The sequence below is a fragment of the Schistocerca cancellata genome, chromosome 1, assembly GCF_023864275.1.
Source record: "Schistocerca cancellata isolate TAMUIC-IGC-003103 chromosome 1, iqSchCanc2.1, whole genome shotgun sequence".
In the NCBI taxonomy this organism is placed as follows: Eukaryota; Metazoa; Arthropoda; class Insecta; order Orthoptera; family Acrididae; genus Schistocerca; species Schistocerca cancellata.
In genome coordinates, this window is record NC_064626.1 from 818657041 (window position 1) to 818680151 (window position 23111).

Here is a 23111-nt window from a genome sequence, read left to right on the forward strand (position 1 = left end):
TCTCCGTAGGTGGGTGTCAACAGAATGTTTTCGCAATCGGAGGAGAAAACTATTCTAAAATATGTTCTTTATCTATTATGATGATCCTAATGAATGTGTTTGTTAGTTAGTTTTTGTTCATGTTACATGTAAGATCTTTCTCTAACAATTATTTTTCCTCTTCCATCAGTTCGTATGGGAGATTCATTATTCTTGGTTAACACGTATGTTTGAAGTCTTGACATGTGAGTGTGTGTGTGTTTTTCTCCTGCATTTGTGTTCTTATGAACACATTTAATTTTTTTCTGTTATGTTTTCTTCTATTCCGTTGACATTTTCTTAGTCCTCTGTTCCGCATTGTCTACCATGTGCTAGAGTACTGTGGGACTGTTCAGGTAAATTGCTATCTGCAGGTTCAAACTGTATGGTTTGTTTTTTCGTTTGAGCTTTTCTGCATATTGTTGCCTAATTTCATTATTTAACTAAGATCTTTGTTCTCCTAACTTGGCTTTTTGTGCTACTTTATAATCACTACTTAACATAAATGTAATTTGAAATCAAATGTAACGATTACACTTTTTGTTGAGTTTATAACTGTTTATTGTCCTGTGGAGTAGGATGAGGGGCTGGTTTTATGCAGAGGATTTGCTTAGCAGGCAGTAGTGATATTACTAATATTTGTGGCCGTTCTCCCTCGGTTGCTACTTCTGTTGTATTTGTCATGTAGACCAGAACAAATGTTGTCCACGCAGTGGAACATAATCTGAAGTAGGTCTAAAATCTAAATCAATAAGAAGTATATTTGGCCAGCCATTAACGTCAGTTATATTTTTCTAGAGCAAAATTTTTTACGTTATCATCTTCTCCCCTAATATGGAGTTTAATGACGTGAATCATTATTGAAAAACGTCTAAAAACTTCAGCTGATGATAGCTCGCTTTTTGAACCATCTTTTCCTGGACTTTATTTGCAATAACAGATCTTCCGCCAAATCACAGACAATGCTATCATCAAAATTTTGTGAGTTTCAGCTGGAATATAGTTACTTAATAGCAAGACAAAAAATAGGTTTTTCGTCTAGGTATGGAAATGCCTGTAACTTCTAATCTTTTTCTCACAAAAGATTAGAACACGAAATAAAGCTACCATTTGTTTGCGGTACCTACAATGTAAATAAACATATTTTAGATACGTACTACTGGCAACAGCTGTATTAAAACCAGAAAATCTAGCAAAACAAGCCAGTAATATCTTCTCAAAACTGATCATAGTGCAATGTTTCACCTTTCTAGGTGCCAAAATCGAAAACTACCTAAAGGGGAATAACAACTCATGCCAGAGAACATCGACGATTATAGTTCTTCAACTGTATAACTGATGTACTCGTATTATCATCTTCTCCCCTAAAATGGTGGTTGGTGGAGTGAACAGTTACTGAAAAACTTATAAAATAGGTCACACGAAGAAATTTTGGTTTTTGTATCACCAGTAAAACATTGTCTTAACCAGGCCTAAAACTGAAACTAACAAAAAGTTGTATTAGGTGGTCAAGAACAATAATTATATTTTCTGGTATAGAACATTATGCGTTAACATCTAATGTTCTAAAACTGTGATTGGTGGAGCGCACCATTCTTGAAAGGTTCTAAAAACGTGAGGACATGGAACTTGGTTTTCGCACCCACCGTTACTTCAACATTATTTGCAATAACAGGCTCTGCTTCCCGCATCATGGACAGCCCTATCGTAAAAATACTGCGCTTTGTACTTGGCATATTAAGACTGAACAGTGAAAAACTGTAATATATAGCAAGTAAACAATCAGTTTTTACTTTTTGCCCACAAATACCTAAATCTCACTTTCAAATAAAGAAAAACAAAAATAAGTTATTGATCTAGCTGTGGAGATTACTGTAACTGCAAATCTTACTTCTCAAAGAACAGCGAAATATGAAATAGCACCAACTAGAGCGTTATACTATCAACTATTCGTGACACCCACAGGGTTAACATGCATAAGTTTTGCACATACTGGTCATGAAAACTATACAAAAACAGAAAATCTAGCAAAATAACCCGACAATGCACTCTCAAACTGCTCGTAGTACAATGATTCAGTGTTTTAGGCCCGCGAAGTACGGAGAACGAAAACATGTTGGCAATAGCACGAATATGTCCGACGCCATGTAGACGTTATGCAGTTTCCAACACAACTAGACAAGAATGACGTTATGTCCCGGCCACCTTCGCCATAGGATTCTCTCCAATAGCCTTCCTCCAAAAAAGTGACGCGAATTGAGGAGGAGTTGAGAAATGTTATTGGATGAGGTGATATGGTGGTAAATTACTGAATTCTGACTGCACAAAACGTGTGTAATGAATCTGGCTTAGAAGCTCTCTGAGGAGACAGTTTGAAGAAGTAGGTGGTGGATTTAGGAACTATTCGAGAAATGTGACTGGATCATAAAATACTGAGCTAAATATGACTCATGGCTTAGATGCTCTCAGATTGACCCATTTACATTAAAGGGGCATGTCTTAGGAGAGGGCAGGGCAGGGTTCAAATGGTTCTGAGCACTATGGGACTTAACATCTATGGTCATCAGTCCCCTAGGACTTAGAACTACGTAAACCTAACTAACCTAAGGACAGCACACAACACCCAGCCATCACGAGGCAGAGAAAATCCCTGACCCCGCCGGGAATCGAACCCGGGAACTCGGGCGTGGGAAGCGAGAACGCTACCGCACGACCCGAGATGCGGGCGGCAGGGCAGGGGAGGGGACAGGAAAGTGTGTGGCTTAGTACTGGGGAAGGCGAGAGTGGAAGGTGGAGGGGAGAGTAGAGGAGAAGAGGGGAGGGACGGGAGTTCTACGTCAAGTTTTATTTAAAGTCGCCGTTACTTTCCTACTTTCGTAAATGTAGAATCTCCATGTGATAATGCGTTTGTCAGCAAACTGTTTATGACATTGTATTCTGCTATGTTGCTGAGTGTGGAGCGTTTACGTGGAGTGGAACTGTGGGCACGCTTTTGGCTTTTGATGTCAGAGAAATCGTGCAAAGAGTATAGTTTCAAAAATACGTGATCCAAACAAAGGGCTCACTGGTTCTCTGTGGATCGATGTTTCCATTTGTAAACAATCCTGTTTCCCGCATTGTATTCTGCTGTACTGATGGGCGTGGGAAGTTCACTTGAGATGAACTTACAGACTTGCATTTGACATTGGGTGCCACAGGAACCACAGGAGGAATAAGTTACAGAATGACGTTATCCAAGCAAACCAGCGACAGAACATGTTCTGCTCTAGATCGACATTCGTGTGAGAGGGACACATTAGAGAGAGGTTTTTTTTGCCTGCCGTACAACGTAGAGAATTATAGAATTCTATGTGCCCTCGACAATAGAATTGTAATAAAGTCGAAGAATTATAGAAAGTTTCAGAATGTAGACCGATTTCGAACTGCGTTACGCTTTTGTTAGCGAATGTGTATTACAAGAATGGGAAGAGCTACACAGGGACCCTCAGGAAACTTTGTGCAATACTCAGACTTCATGAAGCACAGAATAACTTTTTTCATGCTGATTAAGACATTGAAGAAAACAGGTTCTTAAATTAACAAATTTTGCTGTTGTCATCGTCTCATCGACACTAGCACATGATTTTGCTACAGTAAATGCACAGAAATCGTTTTATGTCGTCTTTACCAATGAGATTCCTCACTTCCTGCGATACAGCGTATTCTACCTAACAATATCCTCTTTCAGGCGTGCAAACTGCAGCTAAAATGTAAATAGAGATTTTTTAAAGTTTAAAACAATTCTACTACCTTCGGTTGCGTAATTTTTCTTAACTGAATGTTTAAATCGTCATTTACTTGGACATAGGAATAAATAAAATTATTTTAGCAAAATTTTAGCATCCATACGTGGCATTTGCTTTTAATCTACCAAAAGTGTATTGGTAATACGGTCTTACACATAAGAAAAGTAAGGTAAGAGAAACAGCTCTAACGGCGACAGTTTGTTGTTTTTATTATGGCGAAGGTTTGCATGGATAGTCATTCTTAATAACATGGCGTATGTCGTTTCGAATTATTTGTGCACAAAATAAATTGATGCAATAAGGAGCAAAAAATCCACAGCAGTACGCGCGAGTTAAGTGCATCCACAGAGATTTTGGAATTATGGGGTCACCGTGTTGAAATGTTTGAGAGCGGGGGTAAATGTGCCCTCGCACTAAATGAAGATCGTTTCCGTGGAAAGATTTCACAGTTTTGAAAAATTATCGTTTCGCCCGTCATACCGCTGTGTCTGTTCTGCAGTCGTATGACTCAGTGGTAAGACTCACAGTGCTGAGGACAGCCATTCATATCCCAGTCTAACCATCCGAATTTAGGATTACTGTAGTTTCCCGAAGCAGCTTAAGAGAAATGCTGGGTGGTTCCTCTGTAAAAAGGTCATGATGACTACCTTCCTCTTGAGGGCCTATATACAACGTTGGCTAGCTCTATTTTATGATTTGACACCTTGTAAGGTTTCTATGTATATGTATTAAAGATAATAAGAGGTATTTCTAGTATAACAAACCTGAAACTTGGTTGAATCTAGGCACGAGACCCTACAACGTAATCTAAGAAAGCAATGGAGTTGTATATTAATGAGTGCTGGCGAATTTCATGCACAGAGTAAGTGATTTGTTACTAGAGAGAGGTTACATGTCACGTATCGTTCCTTGTACGAAACTCTCAGGATATAGAGAACTAAATACAGTATTATATTTTTTTCGTTCAATGTAAGCTGATTTACGATATTAATTAATTTTTGGTGTTTTCTGCAACAACGGTTAGCATAATTTGCAGGAAGGATAGGAAGTGAATATCGTTGATATCTGCGATGTCTCTGTGCAAGGGCTTAAGGAAATCTTCTCAGCTTACGCCTGGAATGCTTTTGAAAATAAGGAGAAACCTAAGCAAATGTTTTCATCTACGCTTCTCAAATGCGAGTGTAGTCACAGTGTCTGGTGTTTTCAATAGGTGCAGAAGATGACTCTCCTTGCCTAATTTCCCTTTATCCTTCCTTCCCTAAGCGTCATAGGCAACGACGAAAGATAAGAACCGCTTTACAAGCAAACGCCGCAATGATTAGCAGTGGGCAGCTACACATTAAGACGCACTGCCGCTCACAGTCTGCAAAGTACAGGTGCTAAGTGTGTGTGAGGAAACACAGCTTTCCGTTTGAGCCACTGGAATGACGTCCATTGGCTCCAGCTCTTAATGTCAAATGCACTTGGCTTTGGTTTAACAGTGTTTACAGCAAAGATGTATTAGTTTATAGCGGTCTGCTACGTTACATAATAGGATCTGATGCATTCTATCCATTTATAAAAGAGTTAGAAAATAAGAATGCTTTGTTGATTTAATAACAGCATCGACCAGTAAATTTATGTATTTCAAATTTTAGATTACACGTTAATTACCACTACTTATCATCGTGCAGGCTTGTACACTAACGTCACCTTTATCTGCGATATAGTTTCGTTTACATGTGTTGTTGAAGTAGCTGTGTGAATATTTCATTCGAATTGATACAACAGAATACAGTGTTATCCCAAAAATTCTTCGTTTTGGACGGTTTATTGCAAACCGAAATTCATCAAAGTTGGTGCAGATTTATGTGGAACATGCTTCTAAATTTATATCGAATTTCATAAAAACGAAAATGAATTCCATAGTAATGCGATGCGTGAAGCATTGTAAATCTCCGAACTGATCTCATGGAAAAAATTGTTTCTATCTGAATAAGAACAAAAAAGACACTATCGAATCATTAAATTTTTTTTCTATACGACAGGGGTTTTGCTAGTGAATTATCTTGCAAAGAGTAAAATGTTAACCGTTGAAAATGGCGAAAGTTTTCAGGAGTTTCTGAAAGAAAAAACAACCGCGGTGAGCTTCGATTGTAATCGAAACAAAATCATAATTTATCACGGCAGCGCGCTTGCTCACAAAGGAACTTAGCAATATAAAAATTGGAGCGGGTGTAGGAACCGTTAGAACGTCCATCACGTTTGGCACATTCTATCTTCAATTATTTCCCACATCTAAAGAAAGTGGCTGTTCTTCAACGTTTTGACTCCGGCAGCACTCGGTGGTTGCTTTGCGGCGTTTCCATAAAAGTATAAAAGCACTAGAGTGTTCAAAACAAGCAAGAAGTTGGTGACAGCGTTACTTCCATATCCCTAAAGCGGCAGTTTGCTAGCCCCACAGCATCGTGAAACGAAAGCAAAGAGTCACGGAGCACTAACTAGCAGTGGACGCAATGGGGAAGGAGTAGCAGGTCTGACTTTTTTAGGGAACCATCACCATACTAAAGTGAATATGGTAACTTTATATCAGGATGGCCTGACAGGGATCTACACCACTCTCCAGAAACAAATTCTTTAGCTTAACAACCGCGCCATTTCGATCCATAGCAGCTGGGACTAACTACCCGACTGATGGCACAATGAAATTTTCCGAGGGGTAAAAACAAAAACATTTCGATTACGGTTGAGACACAGAACTAAGGAATACTTGAGAAACATCTGTATCATCACTATTTCCTTAGATTCTAATATTTAGTGGATAATTGTAATCAATAATTGCCTAAAATCTTCAAATGCAATATGGCAAAGCCACTCCTTCGGACACGAATTACTTACATTTTAATTAGCTGTCGCAACCTTCATTGGTGCGTTCGCGATTCAATTGAGCTGTCTTTTCGTTTCCCGTTCAATCTTTCGTGAGTTCCTTGTTTGCTACGCGACGTGGCCAAGATATTCAATAACGAACATATTTATGGTTATTATTTTGTTGTCTAGGCTCCGCGACCGTTTTGAGTGAATGAAGGAATATTTTCATATAGTGAAACTGGTGCCGAAGTACAATTACTTGGACACTGCAAAAACAAGGAACTGAAATTACACTGATAGAAAAAATAACTGCAGTACCAAACAGTAATTAACGTAGAGCAATGAAATTTCGGGAATATATTTGTCTAGGTAACAATTTAAGCGGTTAACATAGCAAATTCCCAGGCTAATGTAAGTGCGAGGTAAGCCATTGCAAATGTGAACTGCTAGTACATTTATAACCGGTGTAACAGCCAGAGTGTTAAATCCAAGTATGTAAACGTGCATGCATTGTGCTGTACAGGTGCAAGATGTCAGTTTGGGGGATGGAGTTCCGTGCGTGTTCACTAGGTCGGTCAGTACGGGGAGGGGGCGGGGGTGAATGCTGTCTGTGGATGACGTTGGAGTGGTCGTCCGATGACGTCCCATAAGTGCTCGACTGGAGACAAATCTGGTGATCGAGCAGGCCCAGGCTCTATGTCGACACTTTGTAGAGTATGTTGGGTCACAACAGCGGTTTATGGGCGAGAGTTATATTGTTGGGAAACACCCCCTGGAATGGTGTTCAAGAACGGCAGCGCAACAGGTCGAATCATCACACTGACATACAAATTAGCAGTCATGGTGCGTAGGATAACCAATAGAGTGCTCCTGCTGTCATACGAAGTTGAACCCCATACCATAAATCCAGATGTAGGTCCTGTGTGTCTAGCAAGCAGACAGGTTGGTTGCAGACGCTCGACTGGCTTCCTAACCAACACACGGCCATCACTGGCACCGAAGCGGAAACAGCTTTCATCAGAAAACACAAAAAACCTCTACCCTGCCCTCCAATGATCTCTCACTGAAGTCGCAAATTGCGGTAGATTGAAATCAGTGGAACGCACGCTTCAAGGCATCTGGCTCGGAGCTGTTCTTGAAGTAACCGATTTGTAACAGCGCCAACTGCTGCCCAAATTGCTGCTGAAGATGCAGTATGATGCACAAGAGCAACAGGCCGAAAATGAAGGTCTTCCCTCTCGGTAACGCCACGTGACCGTCCAGAGCTCGGTCGTCTTACGACCATACATTCTTGTGACCACTGTTGCCCAGCAATGTACTGTACTGCCAAATCTCTCTGCAGTACTGCAGGAGGAACATCCAGCTTCCCAGCTTCTCATAGCCCTATTATATGACCTCGTTAAAACTCTGTGTTGATAATGGCATCTTTGTCGCCTTAAAGCTATTCTTGACTAACACCAATTGTGCATGTCCAGTCTCAAAGTTAACTAACGCTCACGTCAGCTACAGTGTGTATTTAGAGCAAACCTGATTTGCATCCTCATAGTGGCGCTACTAGCGCCATTCTCATGCGAATGGTGTGAAATATCAATAGACATCATCTTTCAGATTTAGAAAGACGCCTGCCAGCTTTCGTTTACGTCGCGTAACTCCTTCTTGATGTTGCGATTTTTTTCCATCAGTGTATTTACATAAAACAGAACTGAAATATTTTACCTTGTTGGAGTGTATCTGTTATTATTGGGGGAAAAAAGCTTTAAGGACTCTAATCCCATTGTCCATAACTTAAAAGTGTGAAGGTAGATTTTCATTAACAGTAGCAATGGAACCAAATTGAGAAGACGAATAAACTTTGACCATGACATGATGGACATCCATTGACATGAGCAGTTAGCAATACCAACCATATGACTGACTCATTCTTCGTTGGTTTAATAAAATACACACGAAATATGTGACTTTCATTTCTGTGAACTTTACCTAACTGTTGTTTATCTTACGTTGTTTTAAAACTATGTTTGTTAAACATTTTCCCTAATTTAAAGATGGTTAAATGTAAACATTTTACGTCGGGCTTGAACACGATTGTAATGAATATCAACTGAAATTACAAACTGCTGTAACAAGAAACATCTTTTATATTGTACTTCCCATTACAGCCGGCCGGAGTGGCCGAGCGGTTCTAGGCGCTACAGTCTCGAACCGCGCTACTACTACGGTCGCAAGTTCGAATCCTGCCTCGGGCATGGATGTGTGTGATGTCCTTAAGTTAGTTAGATTTAAGTAGTTCTAAGTTCTAGGGGACTGATGAACTCAGAAGTTAAGTCCCATAGTGCTCAGAGCCATTTGAACCATTTGAACTTCCCATTACACGTTTCAGATGATTATACTTTCATCTTTAATTTATGGAGGATAACATCCGCAACACGGAGTGAAAAGTGGAACACAATAAATATCTCTCATCGCAGAAATTAATACTTTTATTGATATTAACGTTAGGTCCTAAAACTTTTTGGAGGGGTATTGCCTGTTATTGGATCTAATTCAAGGGTAATGGTCTCGGAAAGGGTGGAAAGCATTGCTCATATAAATAACAGGTGTAATAATTTGTAGGGATATAAAACGGAACGATCATCTGGACTTAGGCACAGATGAAGCCATAGGCAGACTTTGGTTCACGGGTGGGATACTATGGGTATACTATCAGCGTACAACGAATGTTGCTTACAAGACACTCGTTTCACCCGTCCTAGAATACTGTTAAAGTGTGTGGAACCCATATTATATACGACTAAACAGGGAATATTGAACGTCTACAAAGAACTGCACAGCATGAAGGTCGGAGGTATGTTTGTTCGACCCACGTGAGGACGTCGCGGACATCCTAAAAAAATTTTTGGATGATGGCTGCCAACAGCCGTTAAGTAATGTATAAAATCCATGTTTCAACTATCAGCTGTTTTTATTTTAAACCCAAATTCTACTGGTTTCGGTCTTGGACCAACATCACGGATGAAGGGTTAAAATGGTTTAAGCCGCTATATTGCATTAGTCATTACTTAAAATGTGTATGCGTTTCATGAATGTAAATATATGACACAGGATTTTAAAAGAAAACATCAAAATAAAAATTATATTCAGAGTAGTAGCCAACTGCTCTGTATACAATTTGCGTTTGGATGTTTGCTTTTAAAGTCCTGTATCACATATTTGTATTCATGAAACGTACCACACATTTTAAGTAATGACTAATGCAATATGGCAGCTTAAAACTTTTTAACCCTTCGTCCGTGAAAATGGTCCAAGTCCGAAACCAGTAGAATTTAGGTTGAAAATAAAAACAGCTGATGGTTCAAATATGCATTTTATACGATCCTAAAAAACCTGAGCTGGCAGAACTCAACTATCATGCAGAAGGCTAACTACATAGCTCCAGGAACCAACATCGAGTGCGGAATCCGGGAATATACTGCTGCCTGCTGCGTATCGCCTCGGCAGGGACTGCGAAGACAAGACTAGGCTAATTACAGCATGCAGAGGCATTAAAACTATCATTTTTCCCGCGCTCTGCACGTGAATGGAATGGAATGAGACTTCAATAGTTGGTAGAATGGAGAGTACCTTTGCCATGTGTTTCATATCGGTTTGCACAGTATGGATGTTAAGATTAAGAAAAACCCGTAATTAAAAAAGAGAAAAAGCGACACAGTGGGTGAAATTGTATTTATGGTTCAAAAAATGGTTCAAATGGCTCTGAGCACTATGGGACTCAACTGCTGTGGTCATAAGTCCCCTAGAACTTAGAACTACTTAAACCTAACTAACCTAAGGACAGCACACAACACCCAGCCATCACGAGGCAGAGAAAACCCCTGAACCCGCCGGGAATCGAACCCGGGAACCCGGGCGTGGGAAGCGAGAACGCTACCGCACGACCACGAGATGCGGGCTGTATTTATGGGTTTTATTATGTTTTGTTAACATTTTTCATATTGGCAGTTAAATATTTCAATCGAAATTGCTATGTTTAATTATTTAGAACATTAACCCATCCTCATAACTAGTTTATTAGTGCCTCGTTTCTTGTCCAGCCAGCACTGCATCCGTTGAGAGAATCTTCCCCACCTGCAGGCTTGTTTGTTCAATACTAAGAAATATTTTAGGAAAGAAAAAACCCGAGAAATTGGTCTATATATAGAAAGGTCTATAAATTTCTGCATGCTTCCAAACATTAGTCAATTATACTTTACAGTCATTGCGACTGTAGATCGAGTTAATATATTTTATGGCAGAGTAAATGTTAATTGGCTGCGTTCGTATACTACAAATAAGTTAAAACACAATATTAATAAAATAAATTCTTGTAGTAGTAAACTATTGCCTTCAATAACACGATCGCTCTTTCGAATTTGTGTGAGGCTGACTACACACATCAAAAAAAGTTTTGCATCACCTCGGTTCCGAGAGTTACGGAACCTGTACAGAAAATTGGAACAGAGATCAACATAAACATCATTTCTGCCATTTTTATTGCTCATGAAAACCACACATTGCATGTTGTATCAGCATTCAGCGAGATCTTCAGAGGTGGTGGTCCGGATTGCAGTACACGTCGGTACCTCTAATACCTAGTAGCACGTCCTCTTGCATTGATGCATGCCTGTATTCGTCGTACCGTACTATTCAAAAGTTCATCAAGGCACTGTTGATCCAGATTGTCCCACTCCACAACGGCGATTCGGCGTAGATCCCTCAGAGTGGTTAGTGGGTAACGTTGTCCATAAACAGCCCTTTTCAGTCTATTCCAGGCACGTTCGATAGGGTTCATGTCTGGAGAACATGCAGGCCACTCTAGTGGAGCAATATCGTTATCCCGAAGGAAGTCATTCACAAGATGTGCACGATGGGGGCGCGAATTGTCGTCTTTGAAGACGAGTGTCTAGCCAATATGCTGCCGATATGGTTGCACTATCGATCGGAGGATGACATTCACGTATCGTACAGCCGTTACGGCGCCTTCCATGACCACCAGCGGCGTACGTCGGCCCCACAAAAAGCCACTCCAAAACAGCAGGGAACCTCTACCTTGCTGCACTCACTGGAGAGTGTGTCTAAGGCGTTCAGCCCAACTGGGTTGCTTCCAAACACGTCTCCGACGATTGTCTGGTTGAAGGCATATGCGACACTCATCGGTGGAGAGAACGTGATGCCAGTCCTGAGCGGTCCATTTGGCATGTTGTTGGGCTCATCTGTACCGCGCCGCATGGTGTCATGGTTGCAAAGACAGACCTCGCCATGGACGTCGGAAGTGAAGTTGCACATCATGCAGCCTATTACGCAGTTTGAGTAGTTACACGACGTCCTGTGGATACACGAAAAGCACTATTCAACAGGGTGGCTTTGCTGCCAGGGTTCCTTCGAGCCATAATCCGTAGCTAGCGGTCATTCACTGCAGTAGTAGCCTTTGGGCGGCCTGAGCGAGGCATGTCATTTACAGTTCCTGTCTCTCCGTATTTTTTTTTAATTCTTTATTTTATTTCCAAAAACTTATTAATTATACAATTTAACCCACTACCTTATATGATTAGTGGGCCGAAAAAGTGGTACAATAGTTTCAGTTGCAGCTAATCTAAGTTATATTTAAGTAACTAGTTAGTATGTTAGCTATGGGATAAGTGCAATGGGCAAATTAGTTTTGTTAATTAACTAGAAAGTAGGTAACCTAATTATTGACTAATTACTAAAGTCTACAGCGTTACGTGTGTGTCAGTTGAAAGTATAAACCTACTTATAGAGCCTTGCTCAGTGAGCTAACCCCAATGAGCGTGCCCCTGACACTGAGCAGGCCAAGATGTTGATCGCTGCAGGTTCCTAGAAATAGTGCTTAAAAACTAAGTCCTACAACTAAACTTATTCTAAGGTCAAATCCAGTGCGTTGTCAAAATCGGTGAAGTTGCACCCCACTCCCCCTGAGTCCCAAGACGCGGCGGATTCCAGACTGAGGAAGTCGGCCTTTCCGCCCCCAGGCGGTTTGGGAATAGGGTACCAGACTCTATCGGTGTTTAGGTAAATCTCTCATTATTGCTGGTTTAAGTCTCTTAGGTAATCCTTAGGACTTTCTGTGATACCACGTTAGCCAGTTTATTAATGGTCTGAAAGGTGTCGTGTTGTCTAAGTAATCTGTATGTGTCATAGTGTGGTAGTTGGTCACGTAACATTGAAGTCACATCATTGAAAAGGGGGCACTCGTAGACTACATGATGAGGAGTACCCTCAGGAGCACCACAGTCACGCGCTGGTGTTGCCTTTTTCCCGAATCGACATAAGTATGTTGAGTAGGGTCCATGTCCAGTGAGAAAGTGAATTAGTCCCCGGTTTGGTTCGAAATATGTCATACCCATCCGTTCCCTAACATCTGGTGGAAAATCGAAAGTTCTGCGTCCCGTTTCTTCATCTTCCCACGATTGTTGCCATAACTGGTCCCCTCTTAACCTAATCTCAGCCTTGTTCCCAGCCCTGCTGCCTAAAATTTCCTCTGTTTTCTCCATATTCCCCTTCTTTGGCCAATACCAAGCGGCCTGTTCTCGAATTTTGATGTCCAGGGGGCAGAGCCCCATTACGACTAACAGGGCTCCTCCCGGCGTAGTCCTGTATGCCCCCACTGATCTCATAATCGTATTTCTCTGGACTCTTCTCACTGTCATGGCAGGCACCATCCTCGTGAGCCTGTGCACCCAGACTCCCGAGCCGTAACCCACTATTGAGGTGAGTATACTATTGTGGTATAGTCCTGGTGGGAGATGAAATCTTTTGTGTCCAATGGAAATGAGGTTGTTGAGTACTTGCAGGGCTCTTTGAGTTACGGTTTCAATGTGCCTTCCGAAGGACCACCTTTCATCAATGATGATTCCAAGGCAGCGAGTCTCTCGTCGCCGGAGAACTGGTGAGCCCTCAATCCTGACTGTTGGATTACGAACTAGCTGTCCCTTTAGAAGAAGGTATGTGGACTTGACAAGTGAGATCTTCATCTTTGTGTTTCCGCACCACAGTTGTAGTATTTCTATTGCACTTTCTATCTTGGGCTCTATATCTTCTCGGCTACGGCCGCCGACCAGTATGAGGAGGTCATCTGCGTAGGCTATCACCTCTAGCACTTCATCACTTTGCTGTAGTTTGTCTAGTAAGGGTTCCATATGGATGTCCCAGAACAGGGGACCTAGTACGGAGCCCTGGGGACATCCTTTTGTGATAGTTTTTCTTACTCTTATGCTATGGGATGATAGCCAGACCTCCCGATCCTCACAATAGCTCCTCATACACCCATATAGCGGCCCTGGACGCTCCTTCTCCCGTAAACAGGAGAAGAGCGAAGACCACCACAGGTTGTCGAAGGCGCCACTTATGTCTACCATGATGCCGACTACGGACTTGTACGGGGTAGAGCCACAGACCTCGGCCGCCAGGGAAATTTCATCGGATTCCGATCGCCCAGGCCTAAAGCCGAACTGCCTGCTGCTCATCCCGCACAGCACTCGGTGTGCAGCCAGTCTGTCAGCCAGCAGTCTTTCTAGAACCTTCCCAAGCAGATCGAACAGGCAGATTGGTCTGTAAGATTTTATTTCTGCTGGGTCTTTATCAGGTCCTTTCTTGATTATTACTACATTTGCGCTCTTCCAGATTCGAGGGAACTTTTTCTGCCTGAGACATTCGTTGTAGAAGTGAGTTAACGGGGGGACTATCTGGGGGGGGGGGGGGGGCAGGAATTGCACCACCTCTGCCACAATGCCATCCAGCCCGGGAGCTTTCCCTCTCTTCAGGGATTTTATATGGGCAGCCACCTCCTCTTCAGAGAACGGGTAGACTGCCGTTTCATTTTCATATTCACTGTTGTTATCATCACGCAGCTGCCGTTGTTCATCTGTCTCTCCATCCGCGGTGTCGTCAGGCAGCAGGGACTGGAGAAGGACCTCAGCAGTCTCCTGCCAAGACTCCGTCACCCTGCCCCCATACCTGACGGTTGACAGCTCCATAGGAGAGCGGATTTTGTCACGGACAAGCTTGTAGGGGACTCCCCATGGGTCTAAGAATAATTGATTCAGAACAAAGTGTTCCCAGCTTTTTGAGCTAACTTCACGTAGTTCTTTTTGGAAGTTGTCTTTGGCTTCCCGGTATAGCTGCAACCATCTTTGTCTTTCCAACCAGACGACACTGCGCTGGTAGTGCCTCCTGAGCCTTCTGAGAAACCGGCGCATCTCCTACAGTTCAGCTGACCATAGTGACGAAGGCCGCCTTGGCCTTCCTCCTAGTAGGTACAGCAGCTTTCACCGCTCGAGTTATTACTTTCACCAGTTCCTTGGCTCTGTTGTCTACGTCAATGTCCAGGTGTCTGTCACCTTCTGGCAGTGCAGGAATGTCGCACTCCCTAGCAAGTCGTTCCCAATCGGCTCTTTTATAGTTATATTGCACCTCCCACCCCATGGCCCAGCGGCTCTCCTTGTCTCCCATAGTAAAGGAGATGAGGTTGTGATCGCTAGTGGTGGCGTTCACTTCTACTCTCCATTGCACGATATGATTCGCTGCATTAGGTGTGGCCAGGGTCACATCGATATTTGTTCCTTGGCCACCTCCCGCCACGTAGGTCGGAGGGTTGCCTGGCTTGTTTGCCACCACCAGCTGCAAGGCCATGATGGCCTCTTCTGCCTTCTCTCCATTTGGATCCCTGGTGCTGCTGTACCATAGGGGGGACTTAACATTTATGTCAGCAGTTACAATCGCTTTCCTCCCCCGCAACGCCGTGATAACTGTGGTAAGGTGTGCCAGGTGTCTCTGAATATCGTCTCCATACTGAAAGTACATGTTAATGATGACGATTGCTCCCATTGGAGACTGCAGCTCCACGACGTTGCAGTGGCTGGTTGTGAATTGTGATAATACTGTGGCCCTTAGAAGTCTGTTAGTTATTATAACTGCCGATCTTGGGTTTTCCCCTCTGCTTACGATTTGCCAGGTCGCAGCCGCGAAAGCTGTTTTCCCATTTTGGGAGTATGGCTCTTGCAGACAGAGCACATCTAGTCTCCTCTCCTTCACTTCCTTGTGTAGCTCTTGCATCACTAGTCTGCTGTTACGGGTGTTAAGTTGGCCAATGGTGATTTTCGTCATGTTGTCATTTATGGAAAATACGTGTGGATTCTGTCATTTGGCCATGTCTTGCTCCAGTCGAATGAAATGCGTCCATTTGCCAAAACTGCTTGTTCATAAATATCGTCCAGATCGAATTTTTCCCCTCGTCTTTCGAAGACTTTCTTAAGTAAGTCCCGCAGGGCTTCGAAGTCGGTGGGGAGATTCACTGACTTGAGCTGTCTTCTGTCCACAGCCTCCATTACCAAGAAGGTGACTCTCCTATCATTTTCATGTCCCACCCAGAGCACGTGTCTCAAGGCAGTGGTCAGGGTAGTCGGCTGCTCTAGTCTCGCTAGTTGCATGCTAAATTCGATATTGGGATAGACTCTGACTGGGTCGATTGCTGGCAATCTGACAACAGGATCTGTTGTGGTAGGTGTTTCGGTGGAGCTGGTTATTATATTTTCCTGAACAGGTTTCTTCGAAGTTCTGTTCTCTTTTGTTTTTAAGATTGCCACAGCCTTTGTTACAGGATGCCGTTGCCGTTGGTCTTTAGTTGGCCTCATCTCCCGGCTTGGGGAGGAGGGAATCGTGGCTGTAAAAGGGAGCTCCGTTTGAGTCCCTCTGTCCATCGTGGGAAATTCGGTTTGAGTGCTTGTGTTGGTAGTTTCAATAGTGGCGCTCGTAAGCGACCTCAAGAATAACTTGAATGCATTTGCCCTCATGGCATCCCTCCTCCTTTTGCTCGGGGATTTTCGCTTGGGTATCCTGTTGGCCTTAGCTTGATCAGCCATAATCTATCCTTGAGATTAGTCTCTGTTTTAAAAGTCTGTAAGTGGGGCAGTTGCGTCCGGTGGCTCCGCAAGGTTTTTTGCCCCGTCTTTTACAAGGGATGCAGACTGCTGCAGCCCTACAGTCTTTCCTAACGTGACCATCTTCACCACATTTTGAGCAGGCCGACTCCCTGGTACAGTGCCTCAGAACGTGGTCGAGATCTCCACAATTGTGGCAACGTGGTACCACAAGATAATCTCTAGTATCGACGGCGTGGAAGCCAATGTATAGTTTGCCCATTGCTGTTACTCTCTTCCACATTTGAGCGGAGACCTCGGCAACGTCATGGACCACATCACGGTCCCGAGGCCCCGTTTTGAATCTCAGCCTATAACTTTCTTTGAATTCCCCGTCTGTCAAGTCCTCGAAATTCTGAGCCTTAATAGTGTTGTGTAGTTCCTCGTTAGTCATGACCGTTGGGACGTCATATAAGATGACTAGAGGGTTTCTTTTTCTCGGTGGCTCGCATTTGACCACCGAGTTTAGTTTGACATTGTTCAGCAGTTTTTCTTTGTCCTCCTCTGAGGCAACCTCAACAATTACCGAGTTTTTGCTCGGTTTTACTTTATTTATTTTGATTTTATCTTTGACAGGATTGATAGTGGTTGTGAGTAACTCCTGTATCTTTTTTACACTGGTATCTTGGCCAGGCAGGGTCCTTAAAAATACCATAGTGTCTGACCGTTTGGTAACTCGAACAATGGTGTCTTTAGTTGTTTGCGGTTTCAGTGGCGCTTGTGTGACCACTCCCGCCCAGGTCTTGACCGGTTGCTTTCTAAGTATTTCATTTTCCTTCTCAAGTTACTCTACGCAGCCCTCAAGCTTGGCATTGGCGATGGTCCATGCCGCCAGGTCATTTTTAATTGTTGTTAAGGCCGCCTGACTAATCTTACCGTTTTTAATATTTTGCTCTAGGAGCAACGTGATTCTTGTGTGTCTCTGAAACACTTTTTCATCAGTTGCCTGTCCCAGCTCGTCCTGAGGAGCGGGTTCAGGCTTCGAAGAAGCTCGCGAAGGCGCACTCGTATCACTCGTTTCTGATGTCGCCATTTTGTACGAGTGATATAAAAAGGTGGCAGCCCGTCTCTTGCCCCGGACCGGCTCCTCTGGTATTTGGGGGGGGGGGGGGACTTCTGCAGCTCGCCCACCGACCTCGCCCCTAGGTCAAGGGCACTCTTGAGCTGCCGGGTTCAGCGCACCGTTTCCAGCGCACTGGCCCCCTCGGTGACTCCGTCATCGGCGATTTCACGCGACGCACCCCGGCAACTGCGCCCCGCACTCCGGAGAGGCGGATGCACCTCTCGCCCTTCGCCGCCTACTTGCCCGAGTTTCCACCTCTCCGCCAAGGACCCACTCCTACTCAGGTGGCGGGCCGGTCCCCCAGACGTTCGGCGGTCTGGAACCATCTAACCTGGCCCAGGCGGTGTCACCACCTCCTGGGTTTGACGGAACACGCCCCGTTCCACGGCGAAGCACCCTTCCCGACACGCGCTGCGATCCCACGCCGACAAACGAGATCGCCGGCATGCAGAGCACCTGCTGGTCTGTGCCCTGCGAACAGAAAGGGACTGGTGTTCGGTCCCTCGACACAGCTCCCCCTGTGCCACGCACCCTTCGCTTTCGCATCGGGTTGGGTCGCAGCTCTCCCTTTTGTCGCAAGGCGGAATGCCGAGCTTAATATCTGGCACTACGGGAAGGCGGAAAGAGCCACTTGGGAAGGAGAGGCTATGAGAGACGCGTCACTTCCCCTGCGAGGACTGCCGCGGCACGCCCGACTAAAAGCGATACGCCCCAGAGCGAGCCTCCGTGCCTTACGGCGCGCCGGCAACGGGCAGGGCCACGCCGAACGCGCCGTCAAGCGACCGATCTCACGCCAGACGTCTCTCTGTATTTCTTCCATGTCGCTTTGGTTCACTCAGAGTCGCCTGGACACTTCCCTTGTTGCGAGCCCTTCCAGGCATAAGGTAAAAATGCGGACGCGATCGAACCGCGGTATTGACCGTCTAGGCATGGTTGAGCTACTGACAACATGAGCCGTGTAGCTGCTTACTGGTTGAATGAATGGAACTGATCGTCTGTCGAACCCCATTCGTCTAGCAGGCGCTGCTCGTGCATGGTTGTTTATGTCTTTGGGCGGGTTTAGTGACATCTCTAAACAATCAAAGGGACTGTGTCTGTCATCCAATATCCACAGTCAACGTCTATCTCGAGGAGTTCTGGGAACCTGGGTGACGCGAAACTTTTTTTGTGTGTGTATCTAACATTTTGTATGGTAGTTAAATTTTCATAATTACATTTATTATAGTTGGGTTTTACTGGTTCTTTTGGTGTTTTTTATATGATGTAATATCGCTTGTCCACTGTCCCCCAAGCCGTCAGAAAAGTAGCATACATGGAAACCAACTAAAATCGGATATACATCTCTAGTGTACACCTTGGAGAAAGTAATAATTCTAAAAAAAGACAGCACCTGACAGAATCGATGTTACATGTAAGAGCACCTGTTGATGACAATATGTCGAAATGGGCTCATCGTGAATCATACAAAGTAAAAACAATTTACAGAGCAGTGTAGCTGGCTATTATTGGTAATATTGTTTCTATATTTTTTTCTTGGGTCAGGCTAAATTACAATAATCCTGATAGGTGTATAGTACATCCAAGAAATCCCTATATCCCTAGGTCAAATCAGAATATTGTATATTGTATATTGGAGTTCATACATTTAAAAAGTATCTGTCCAGCTGGTCTGTATGTCCACCATCGTGCCCTATACTGCAAATGTTCATTGGTTTTGCACCAACGTTGAGCCACACGGAACTGGATTACTTCCCCGTAATGAGTTGTCTGGTATGAGAATGCCTAGGCTTCGTGGTGGGAATTTCAGTGGTGATGGAGAAGTTGCTGAGCCCTCTCCAACGGCCTCGAAACTGTTCATCGAGGCAGTCGTGCACCTGAATAGCAACGTGTGCCGGAGCTGCATAGCCGTGATTCCCTTCTCGTCAAGCTAGAGTATCAAGAATGTCTGCAATATATCCAAATAAGAATTTCCATTCATTTACCTTTCAAAAAAATATGTAGCGAAGTGGTATAGTAGTATCATACTGGTCCGTATAATACGAACATGAAATCGATTCCTTTACAACTATTGTATATCATGGGAATTTTTCTTAGAACAGGGAACCATGAACTGTGATAAATCGTGCATCCGCCAGAAAATATCATCATTGAATGAGACTAGCCATTTAGCACCTGTGCAAAGAAAGCACAGCAGGCTGCAACTCGCCGTTCCATGTCGATGACAGGTAATTCATTCACGAACATTGGTCTGACACCTTTCATTTTCTAATATTTTCATAGGTTTTAAAGCAGGGATTTCAATAAAACAGCTATTTATTTCCCTAATTGTACAACGAATTGTACAACGTGAAGTAGGGTGCGGCGATTTCTCAGACAGTATGTGGATTTAGATGTATATATAGACATAGCATCATAACAGAGTTCGAGGAAGAATGTGCAAATGTGTGTGGATTCCTAAGGGACCAAACTGCTGAGGTCATCAGTCCGTAGACTTCCACATTACTTAAACTAACTTACGCTAAGAACAACACACACACCCATGCCCGAGGGAGGACTCGAACCTCCGGCGGGAGGGGCCGTGCAATCCGTGACATGGCACCTCTCCCTACACGGCCATTCCATGCAGCTGGGAAGACGGTAGGGATCTCAGTGACAGTTTCAAGATTCGACCCATAAGAATGGAAAGGGATTAGGATGGGACTCACCCATGCCTGAGGGAGGACTCGAACATCCGGCGGGAGGGGCCCCGCAATCCGTGAAATGGCACCTCTAACCCCATGGCCATTCCACGCAGCTGAGAAGACGGTAGGGACCTCAGTGACAGGTTCAAGATCCGACCCATAAGAATGGGGAGGGATTAGGATGGGATTCACCCAAGCCTGAGGGAGGACTCGTACCTGTGGCAGGAAGGGCCGCGCAATCCGTGACATGGCACCTCTAATCGCACGGCCATTCCACACAGCTGGGAAGACGGTAGGGACCTCAGTGACAGGTTCAAGATTCGACCCATAAGAATGGAAAGGGATTAGGATGGGACTCACCCATGCCTGAGGGAGGACTCGAACATCCGGCGGGAGGGGCCGCGCAATCCCTGACATGGCACCTCTAATCACACGGCCATTCCACGCAGCTAGGAAGACGGTAGGGACCTCAGTGACAGGTTCAAGATTCGACCCATAAGACTGGGGAGGGATTAGGATGGGACTCACCCATGCCTGAGGGATCTCTTCTGAACAGCACATCGCAAGGCATCCCAGATATGTTCAGTGATGTTCATGTCTGGGGAGTTTGATGAACAGCGGAAGTGTTTAAACTCGGAAGTGTCTTCCTGTAGCCACTCTGCAGCAATTCTGTACGTGTGGAGTGCCGCATTCTCCTGTTGGAATTGCCCAAGTCCGTCGGAATGCACAATGCAATGAGTGCGTGCAGGTGATCAGACAGGATGCTTACGTGCGCGTTACCTATCACAGTCGTATCTAGACGTATCACGGGTCCCATATAACTGCAAGTGTACACGCCCCACACCGCTACGGAGCCTCCACCAGCTTGAACAGTCCCTTGCTGACATGCAGGGTCCATGGATTCATGAGGTTGTCTTCATATCTATTCGCTCGATACAATTTGAAACGAGACTCGTCCGACCAGGCAACATGTTTCTAATCATCAACAGTCCAATGTCGGTGTTGACGGGTCCAGACGAGGCTTAAAGCTTTGTGTCGTGCAGACATCAAGGATACATTGGAACGTCCCCTTTTGTTTGTCCTCTATTAAAATCTTTCATTTGCTAACTATGCCTATCAGTAGTTAGTGCCTTCAGTAGTTTGAATCTTTTATCTAGCTGGCAGTAGTGGCGCTCGCTGTATTGCAGTAGTTCGAGTAACGAAGATTTTTGGTGAGGTAAGTGATTTGTCAAAGGTACAGGTTAATGTTAGTCAGGGCCATTCCTTTGTAGGGATTTCTGAAAGTCAGATTGCGTTGCGCTAAAAATATTGTGTGTCAGTTTAAGCACAGTCTTGTACAATTTTTCTAAGGGGACGTTTCAACATGAGTGGGCCTTCGTCTCCGAAAGCCCATATCGATGATGTTTCGTTGAATGGTCCGCACGCTGACACTTGTTGATGGCCTAGCACTTTGCGGAACGGTTGCACTTGTATCACGTTGAATGATACTCTTCAGTCGTCGTTGGTCACGTTCTTGCAGGATCTTTTCCCGGTGCCAGTGATTTCGGAGATTTGATGTTTTACCGGATTCCTGATATTCACGGTACACTCGTGAAACGACCGTATTGGAAAACCCCTACTTCATCACTACCTCGGTGATGCTGTGTCCCATCGCTCGTGCCCCGACTATAACACCACGTCCTAACACACTTAAATCTTGATAACGTGCCATTGTAGCAGCAATAACCGACCTAACAACTGTGTCAGACACTTGTTGTCTTATGTAGGCCTTTCCGACTGCGGTGCCGTATTCTACCTCTTTACATATCTCTGTATTCGAATACGCATGCCTATACCAGTTTCTTTGGCGCTTCATTGTATTTACGTTAACTATGTTTCTATCCATCGAGACTGCAGCACCTTGATGACGGCATCCAATAAACATCAAATAGAGATGAACTGTATCACGTGCTTGGCCAGTTTCTTTGGCGCTTCAGTGTATTTACGTTAACTATGCTTCTAGCCATCGAGACTGCGGCACCTTGATGACGGCATCCAATAAACATCAAATTGGAATGAACTGTATCATGTGCTTGTATACACAAATGATTAGCATTTTGGTGTAACTGCAAAAATTATACTGGGATAATGTTACTTAATTCTGTATGTAAGGAAAGATGGCGCAGTAGGTTTCTCATTCAGAAATCACGTTTTAATGCTAGCTGTTGCTTTCTGTAAGAAGGAGAAACGTCTATCAACACGTGTTTGCTATTTATTATTCCGCGACATTGCTGCACGGTTTAGTCGGAACACCACGACTGTCTTGGGGATATCGAATCGACGGGTTCAAGAGAGCTACACTGAGCCCCATGCAGCATCTCTTTGGCCCCACGCAACTAGCACCCGAGAGGAGAGACACTGCTCGCTCGGCCGTACAGAATAGTGCAGCAAAATTTATTAGTATATTTTTCTCACTATACTGCCTACTCACAATAACCTTCAGGGCGTTTAAGTTTTGGTGGTCGGCGGTGCACTGTATTTTCCTTTAGTGAATCTGAATGTCTTCAGACAGATTTGTTCCTTTCTGTGGTTCCTGTGGAGTTATCGGCATCCTGAAAAGGCGCTATAGTCTTTCCCAATTGACACGGAGCTTTGCAATGACGGTCACCGAAGTATTTAAGCCGACTGTCAGCAACGGCGAGGAGATGGGAGACTTATAGTATTTTATTATAATAATTAGATAAAATGTAGTGCAAAATCTTTGTAA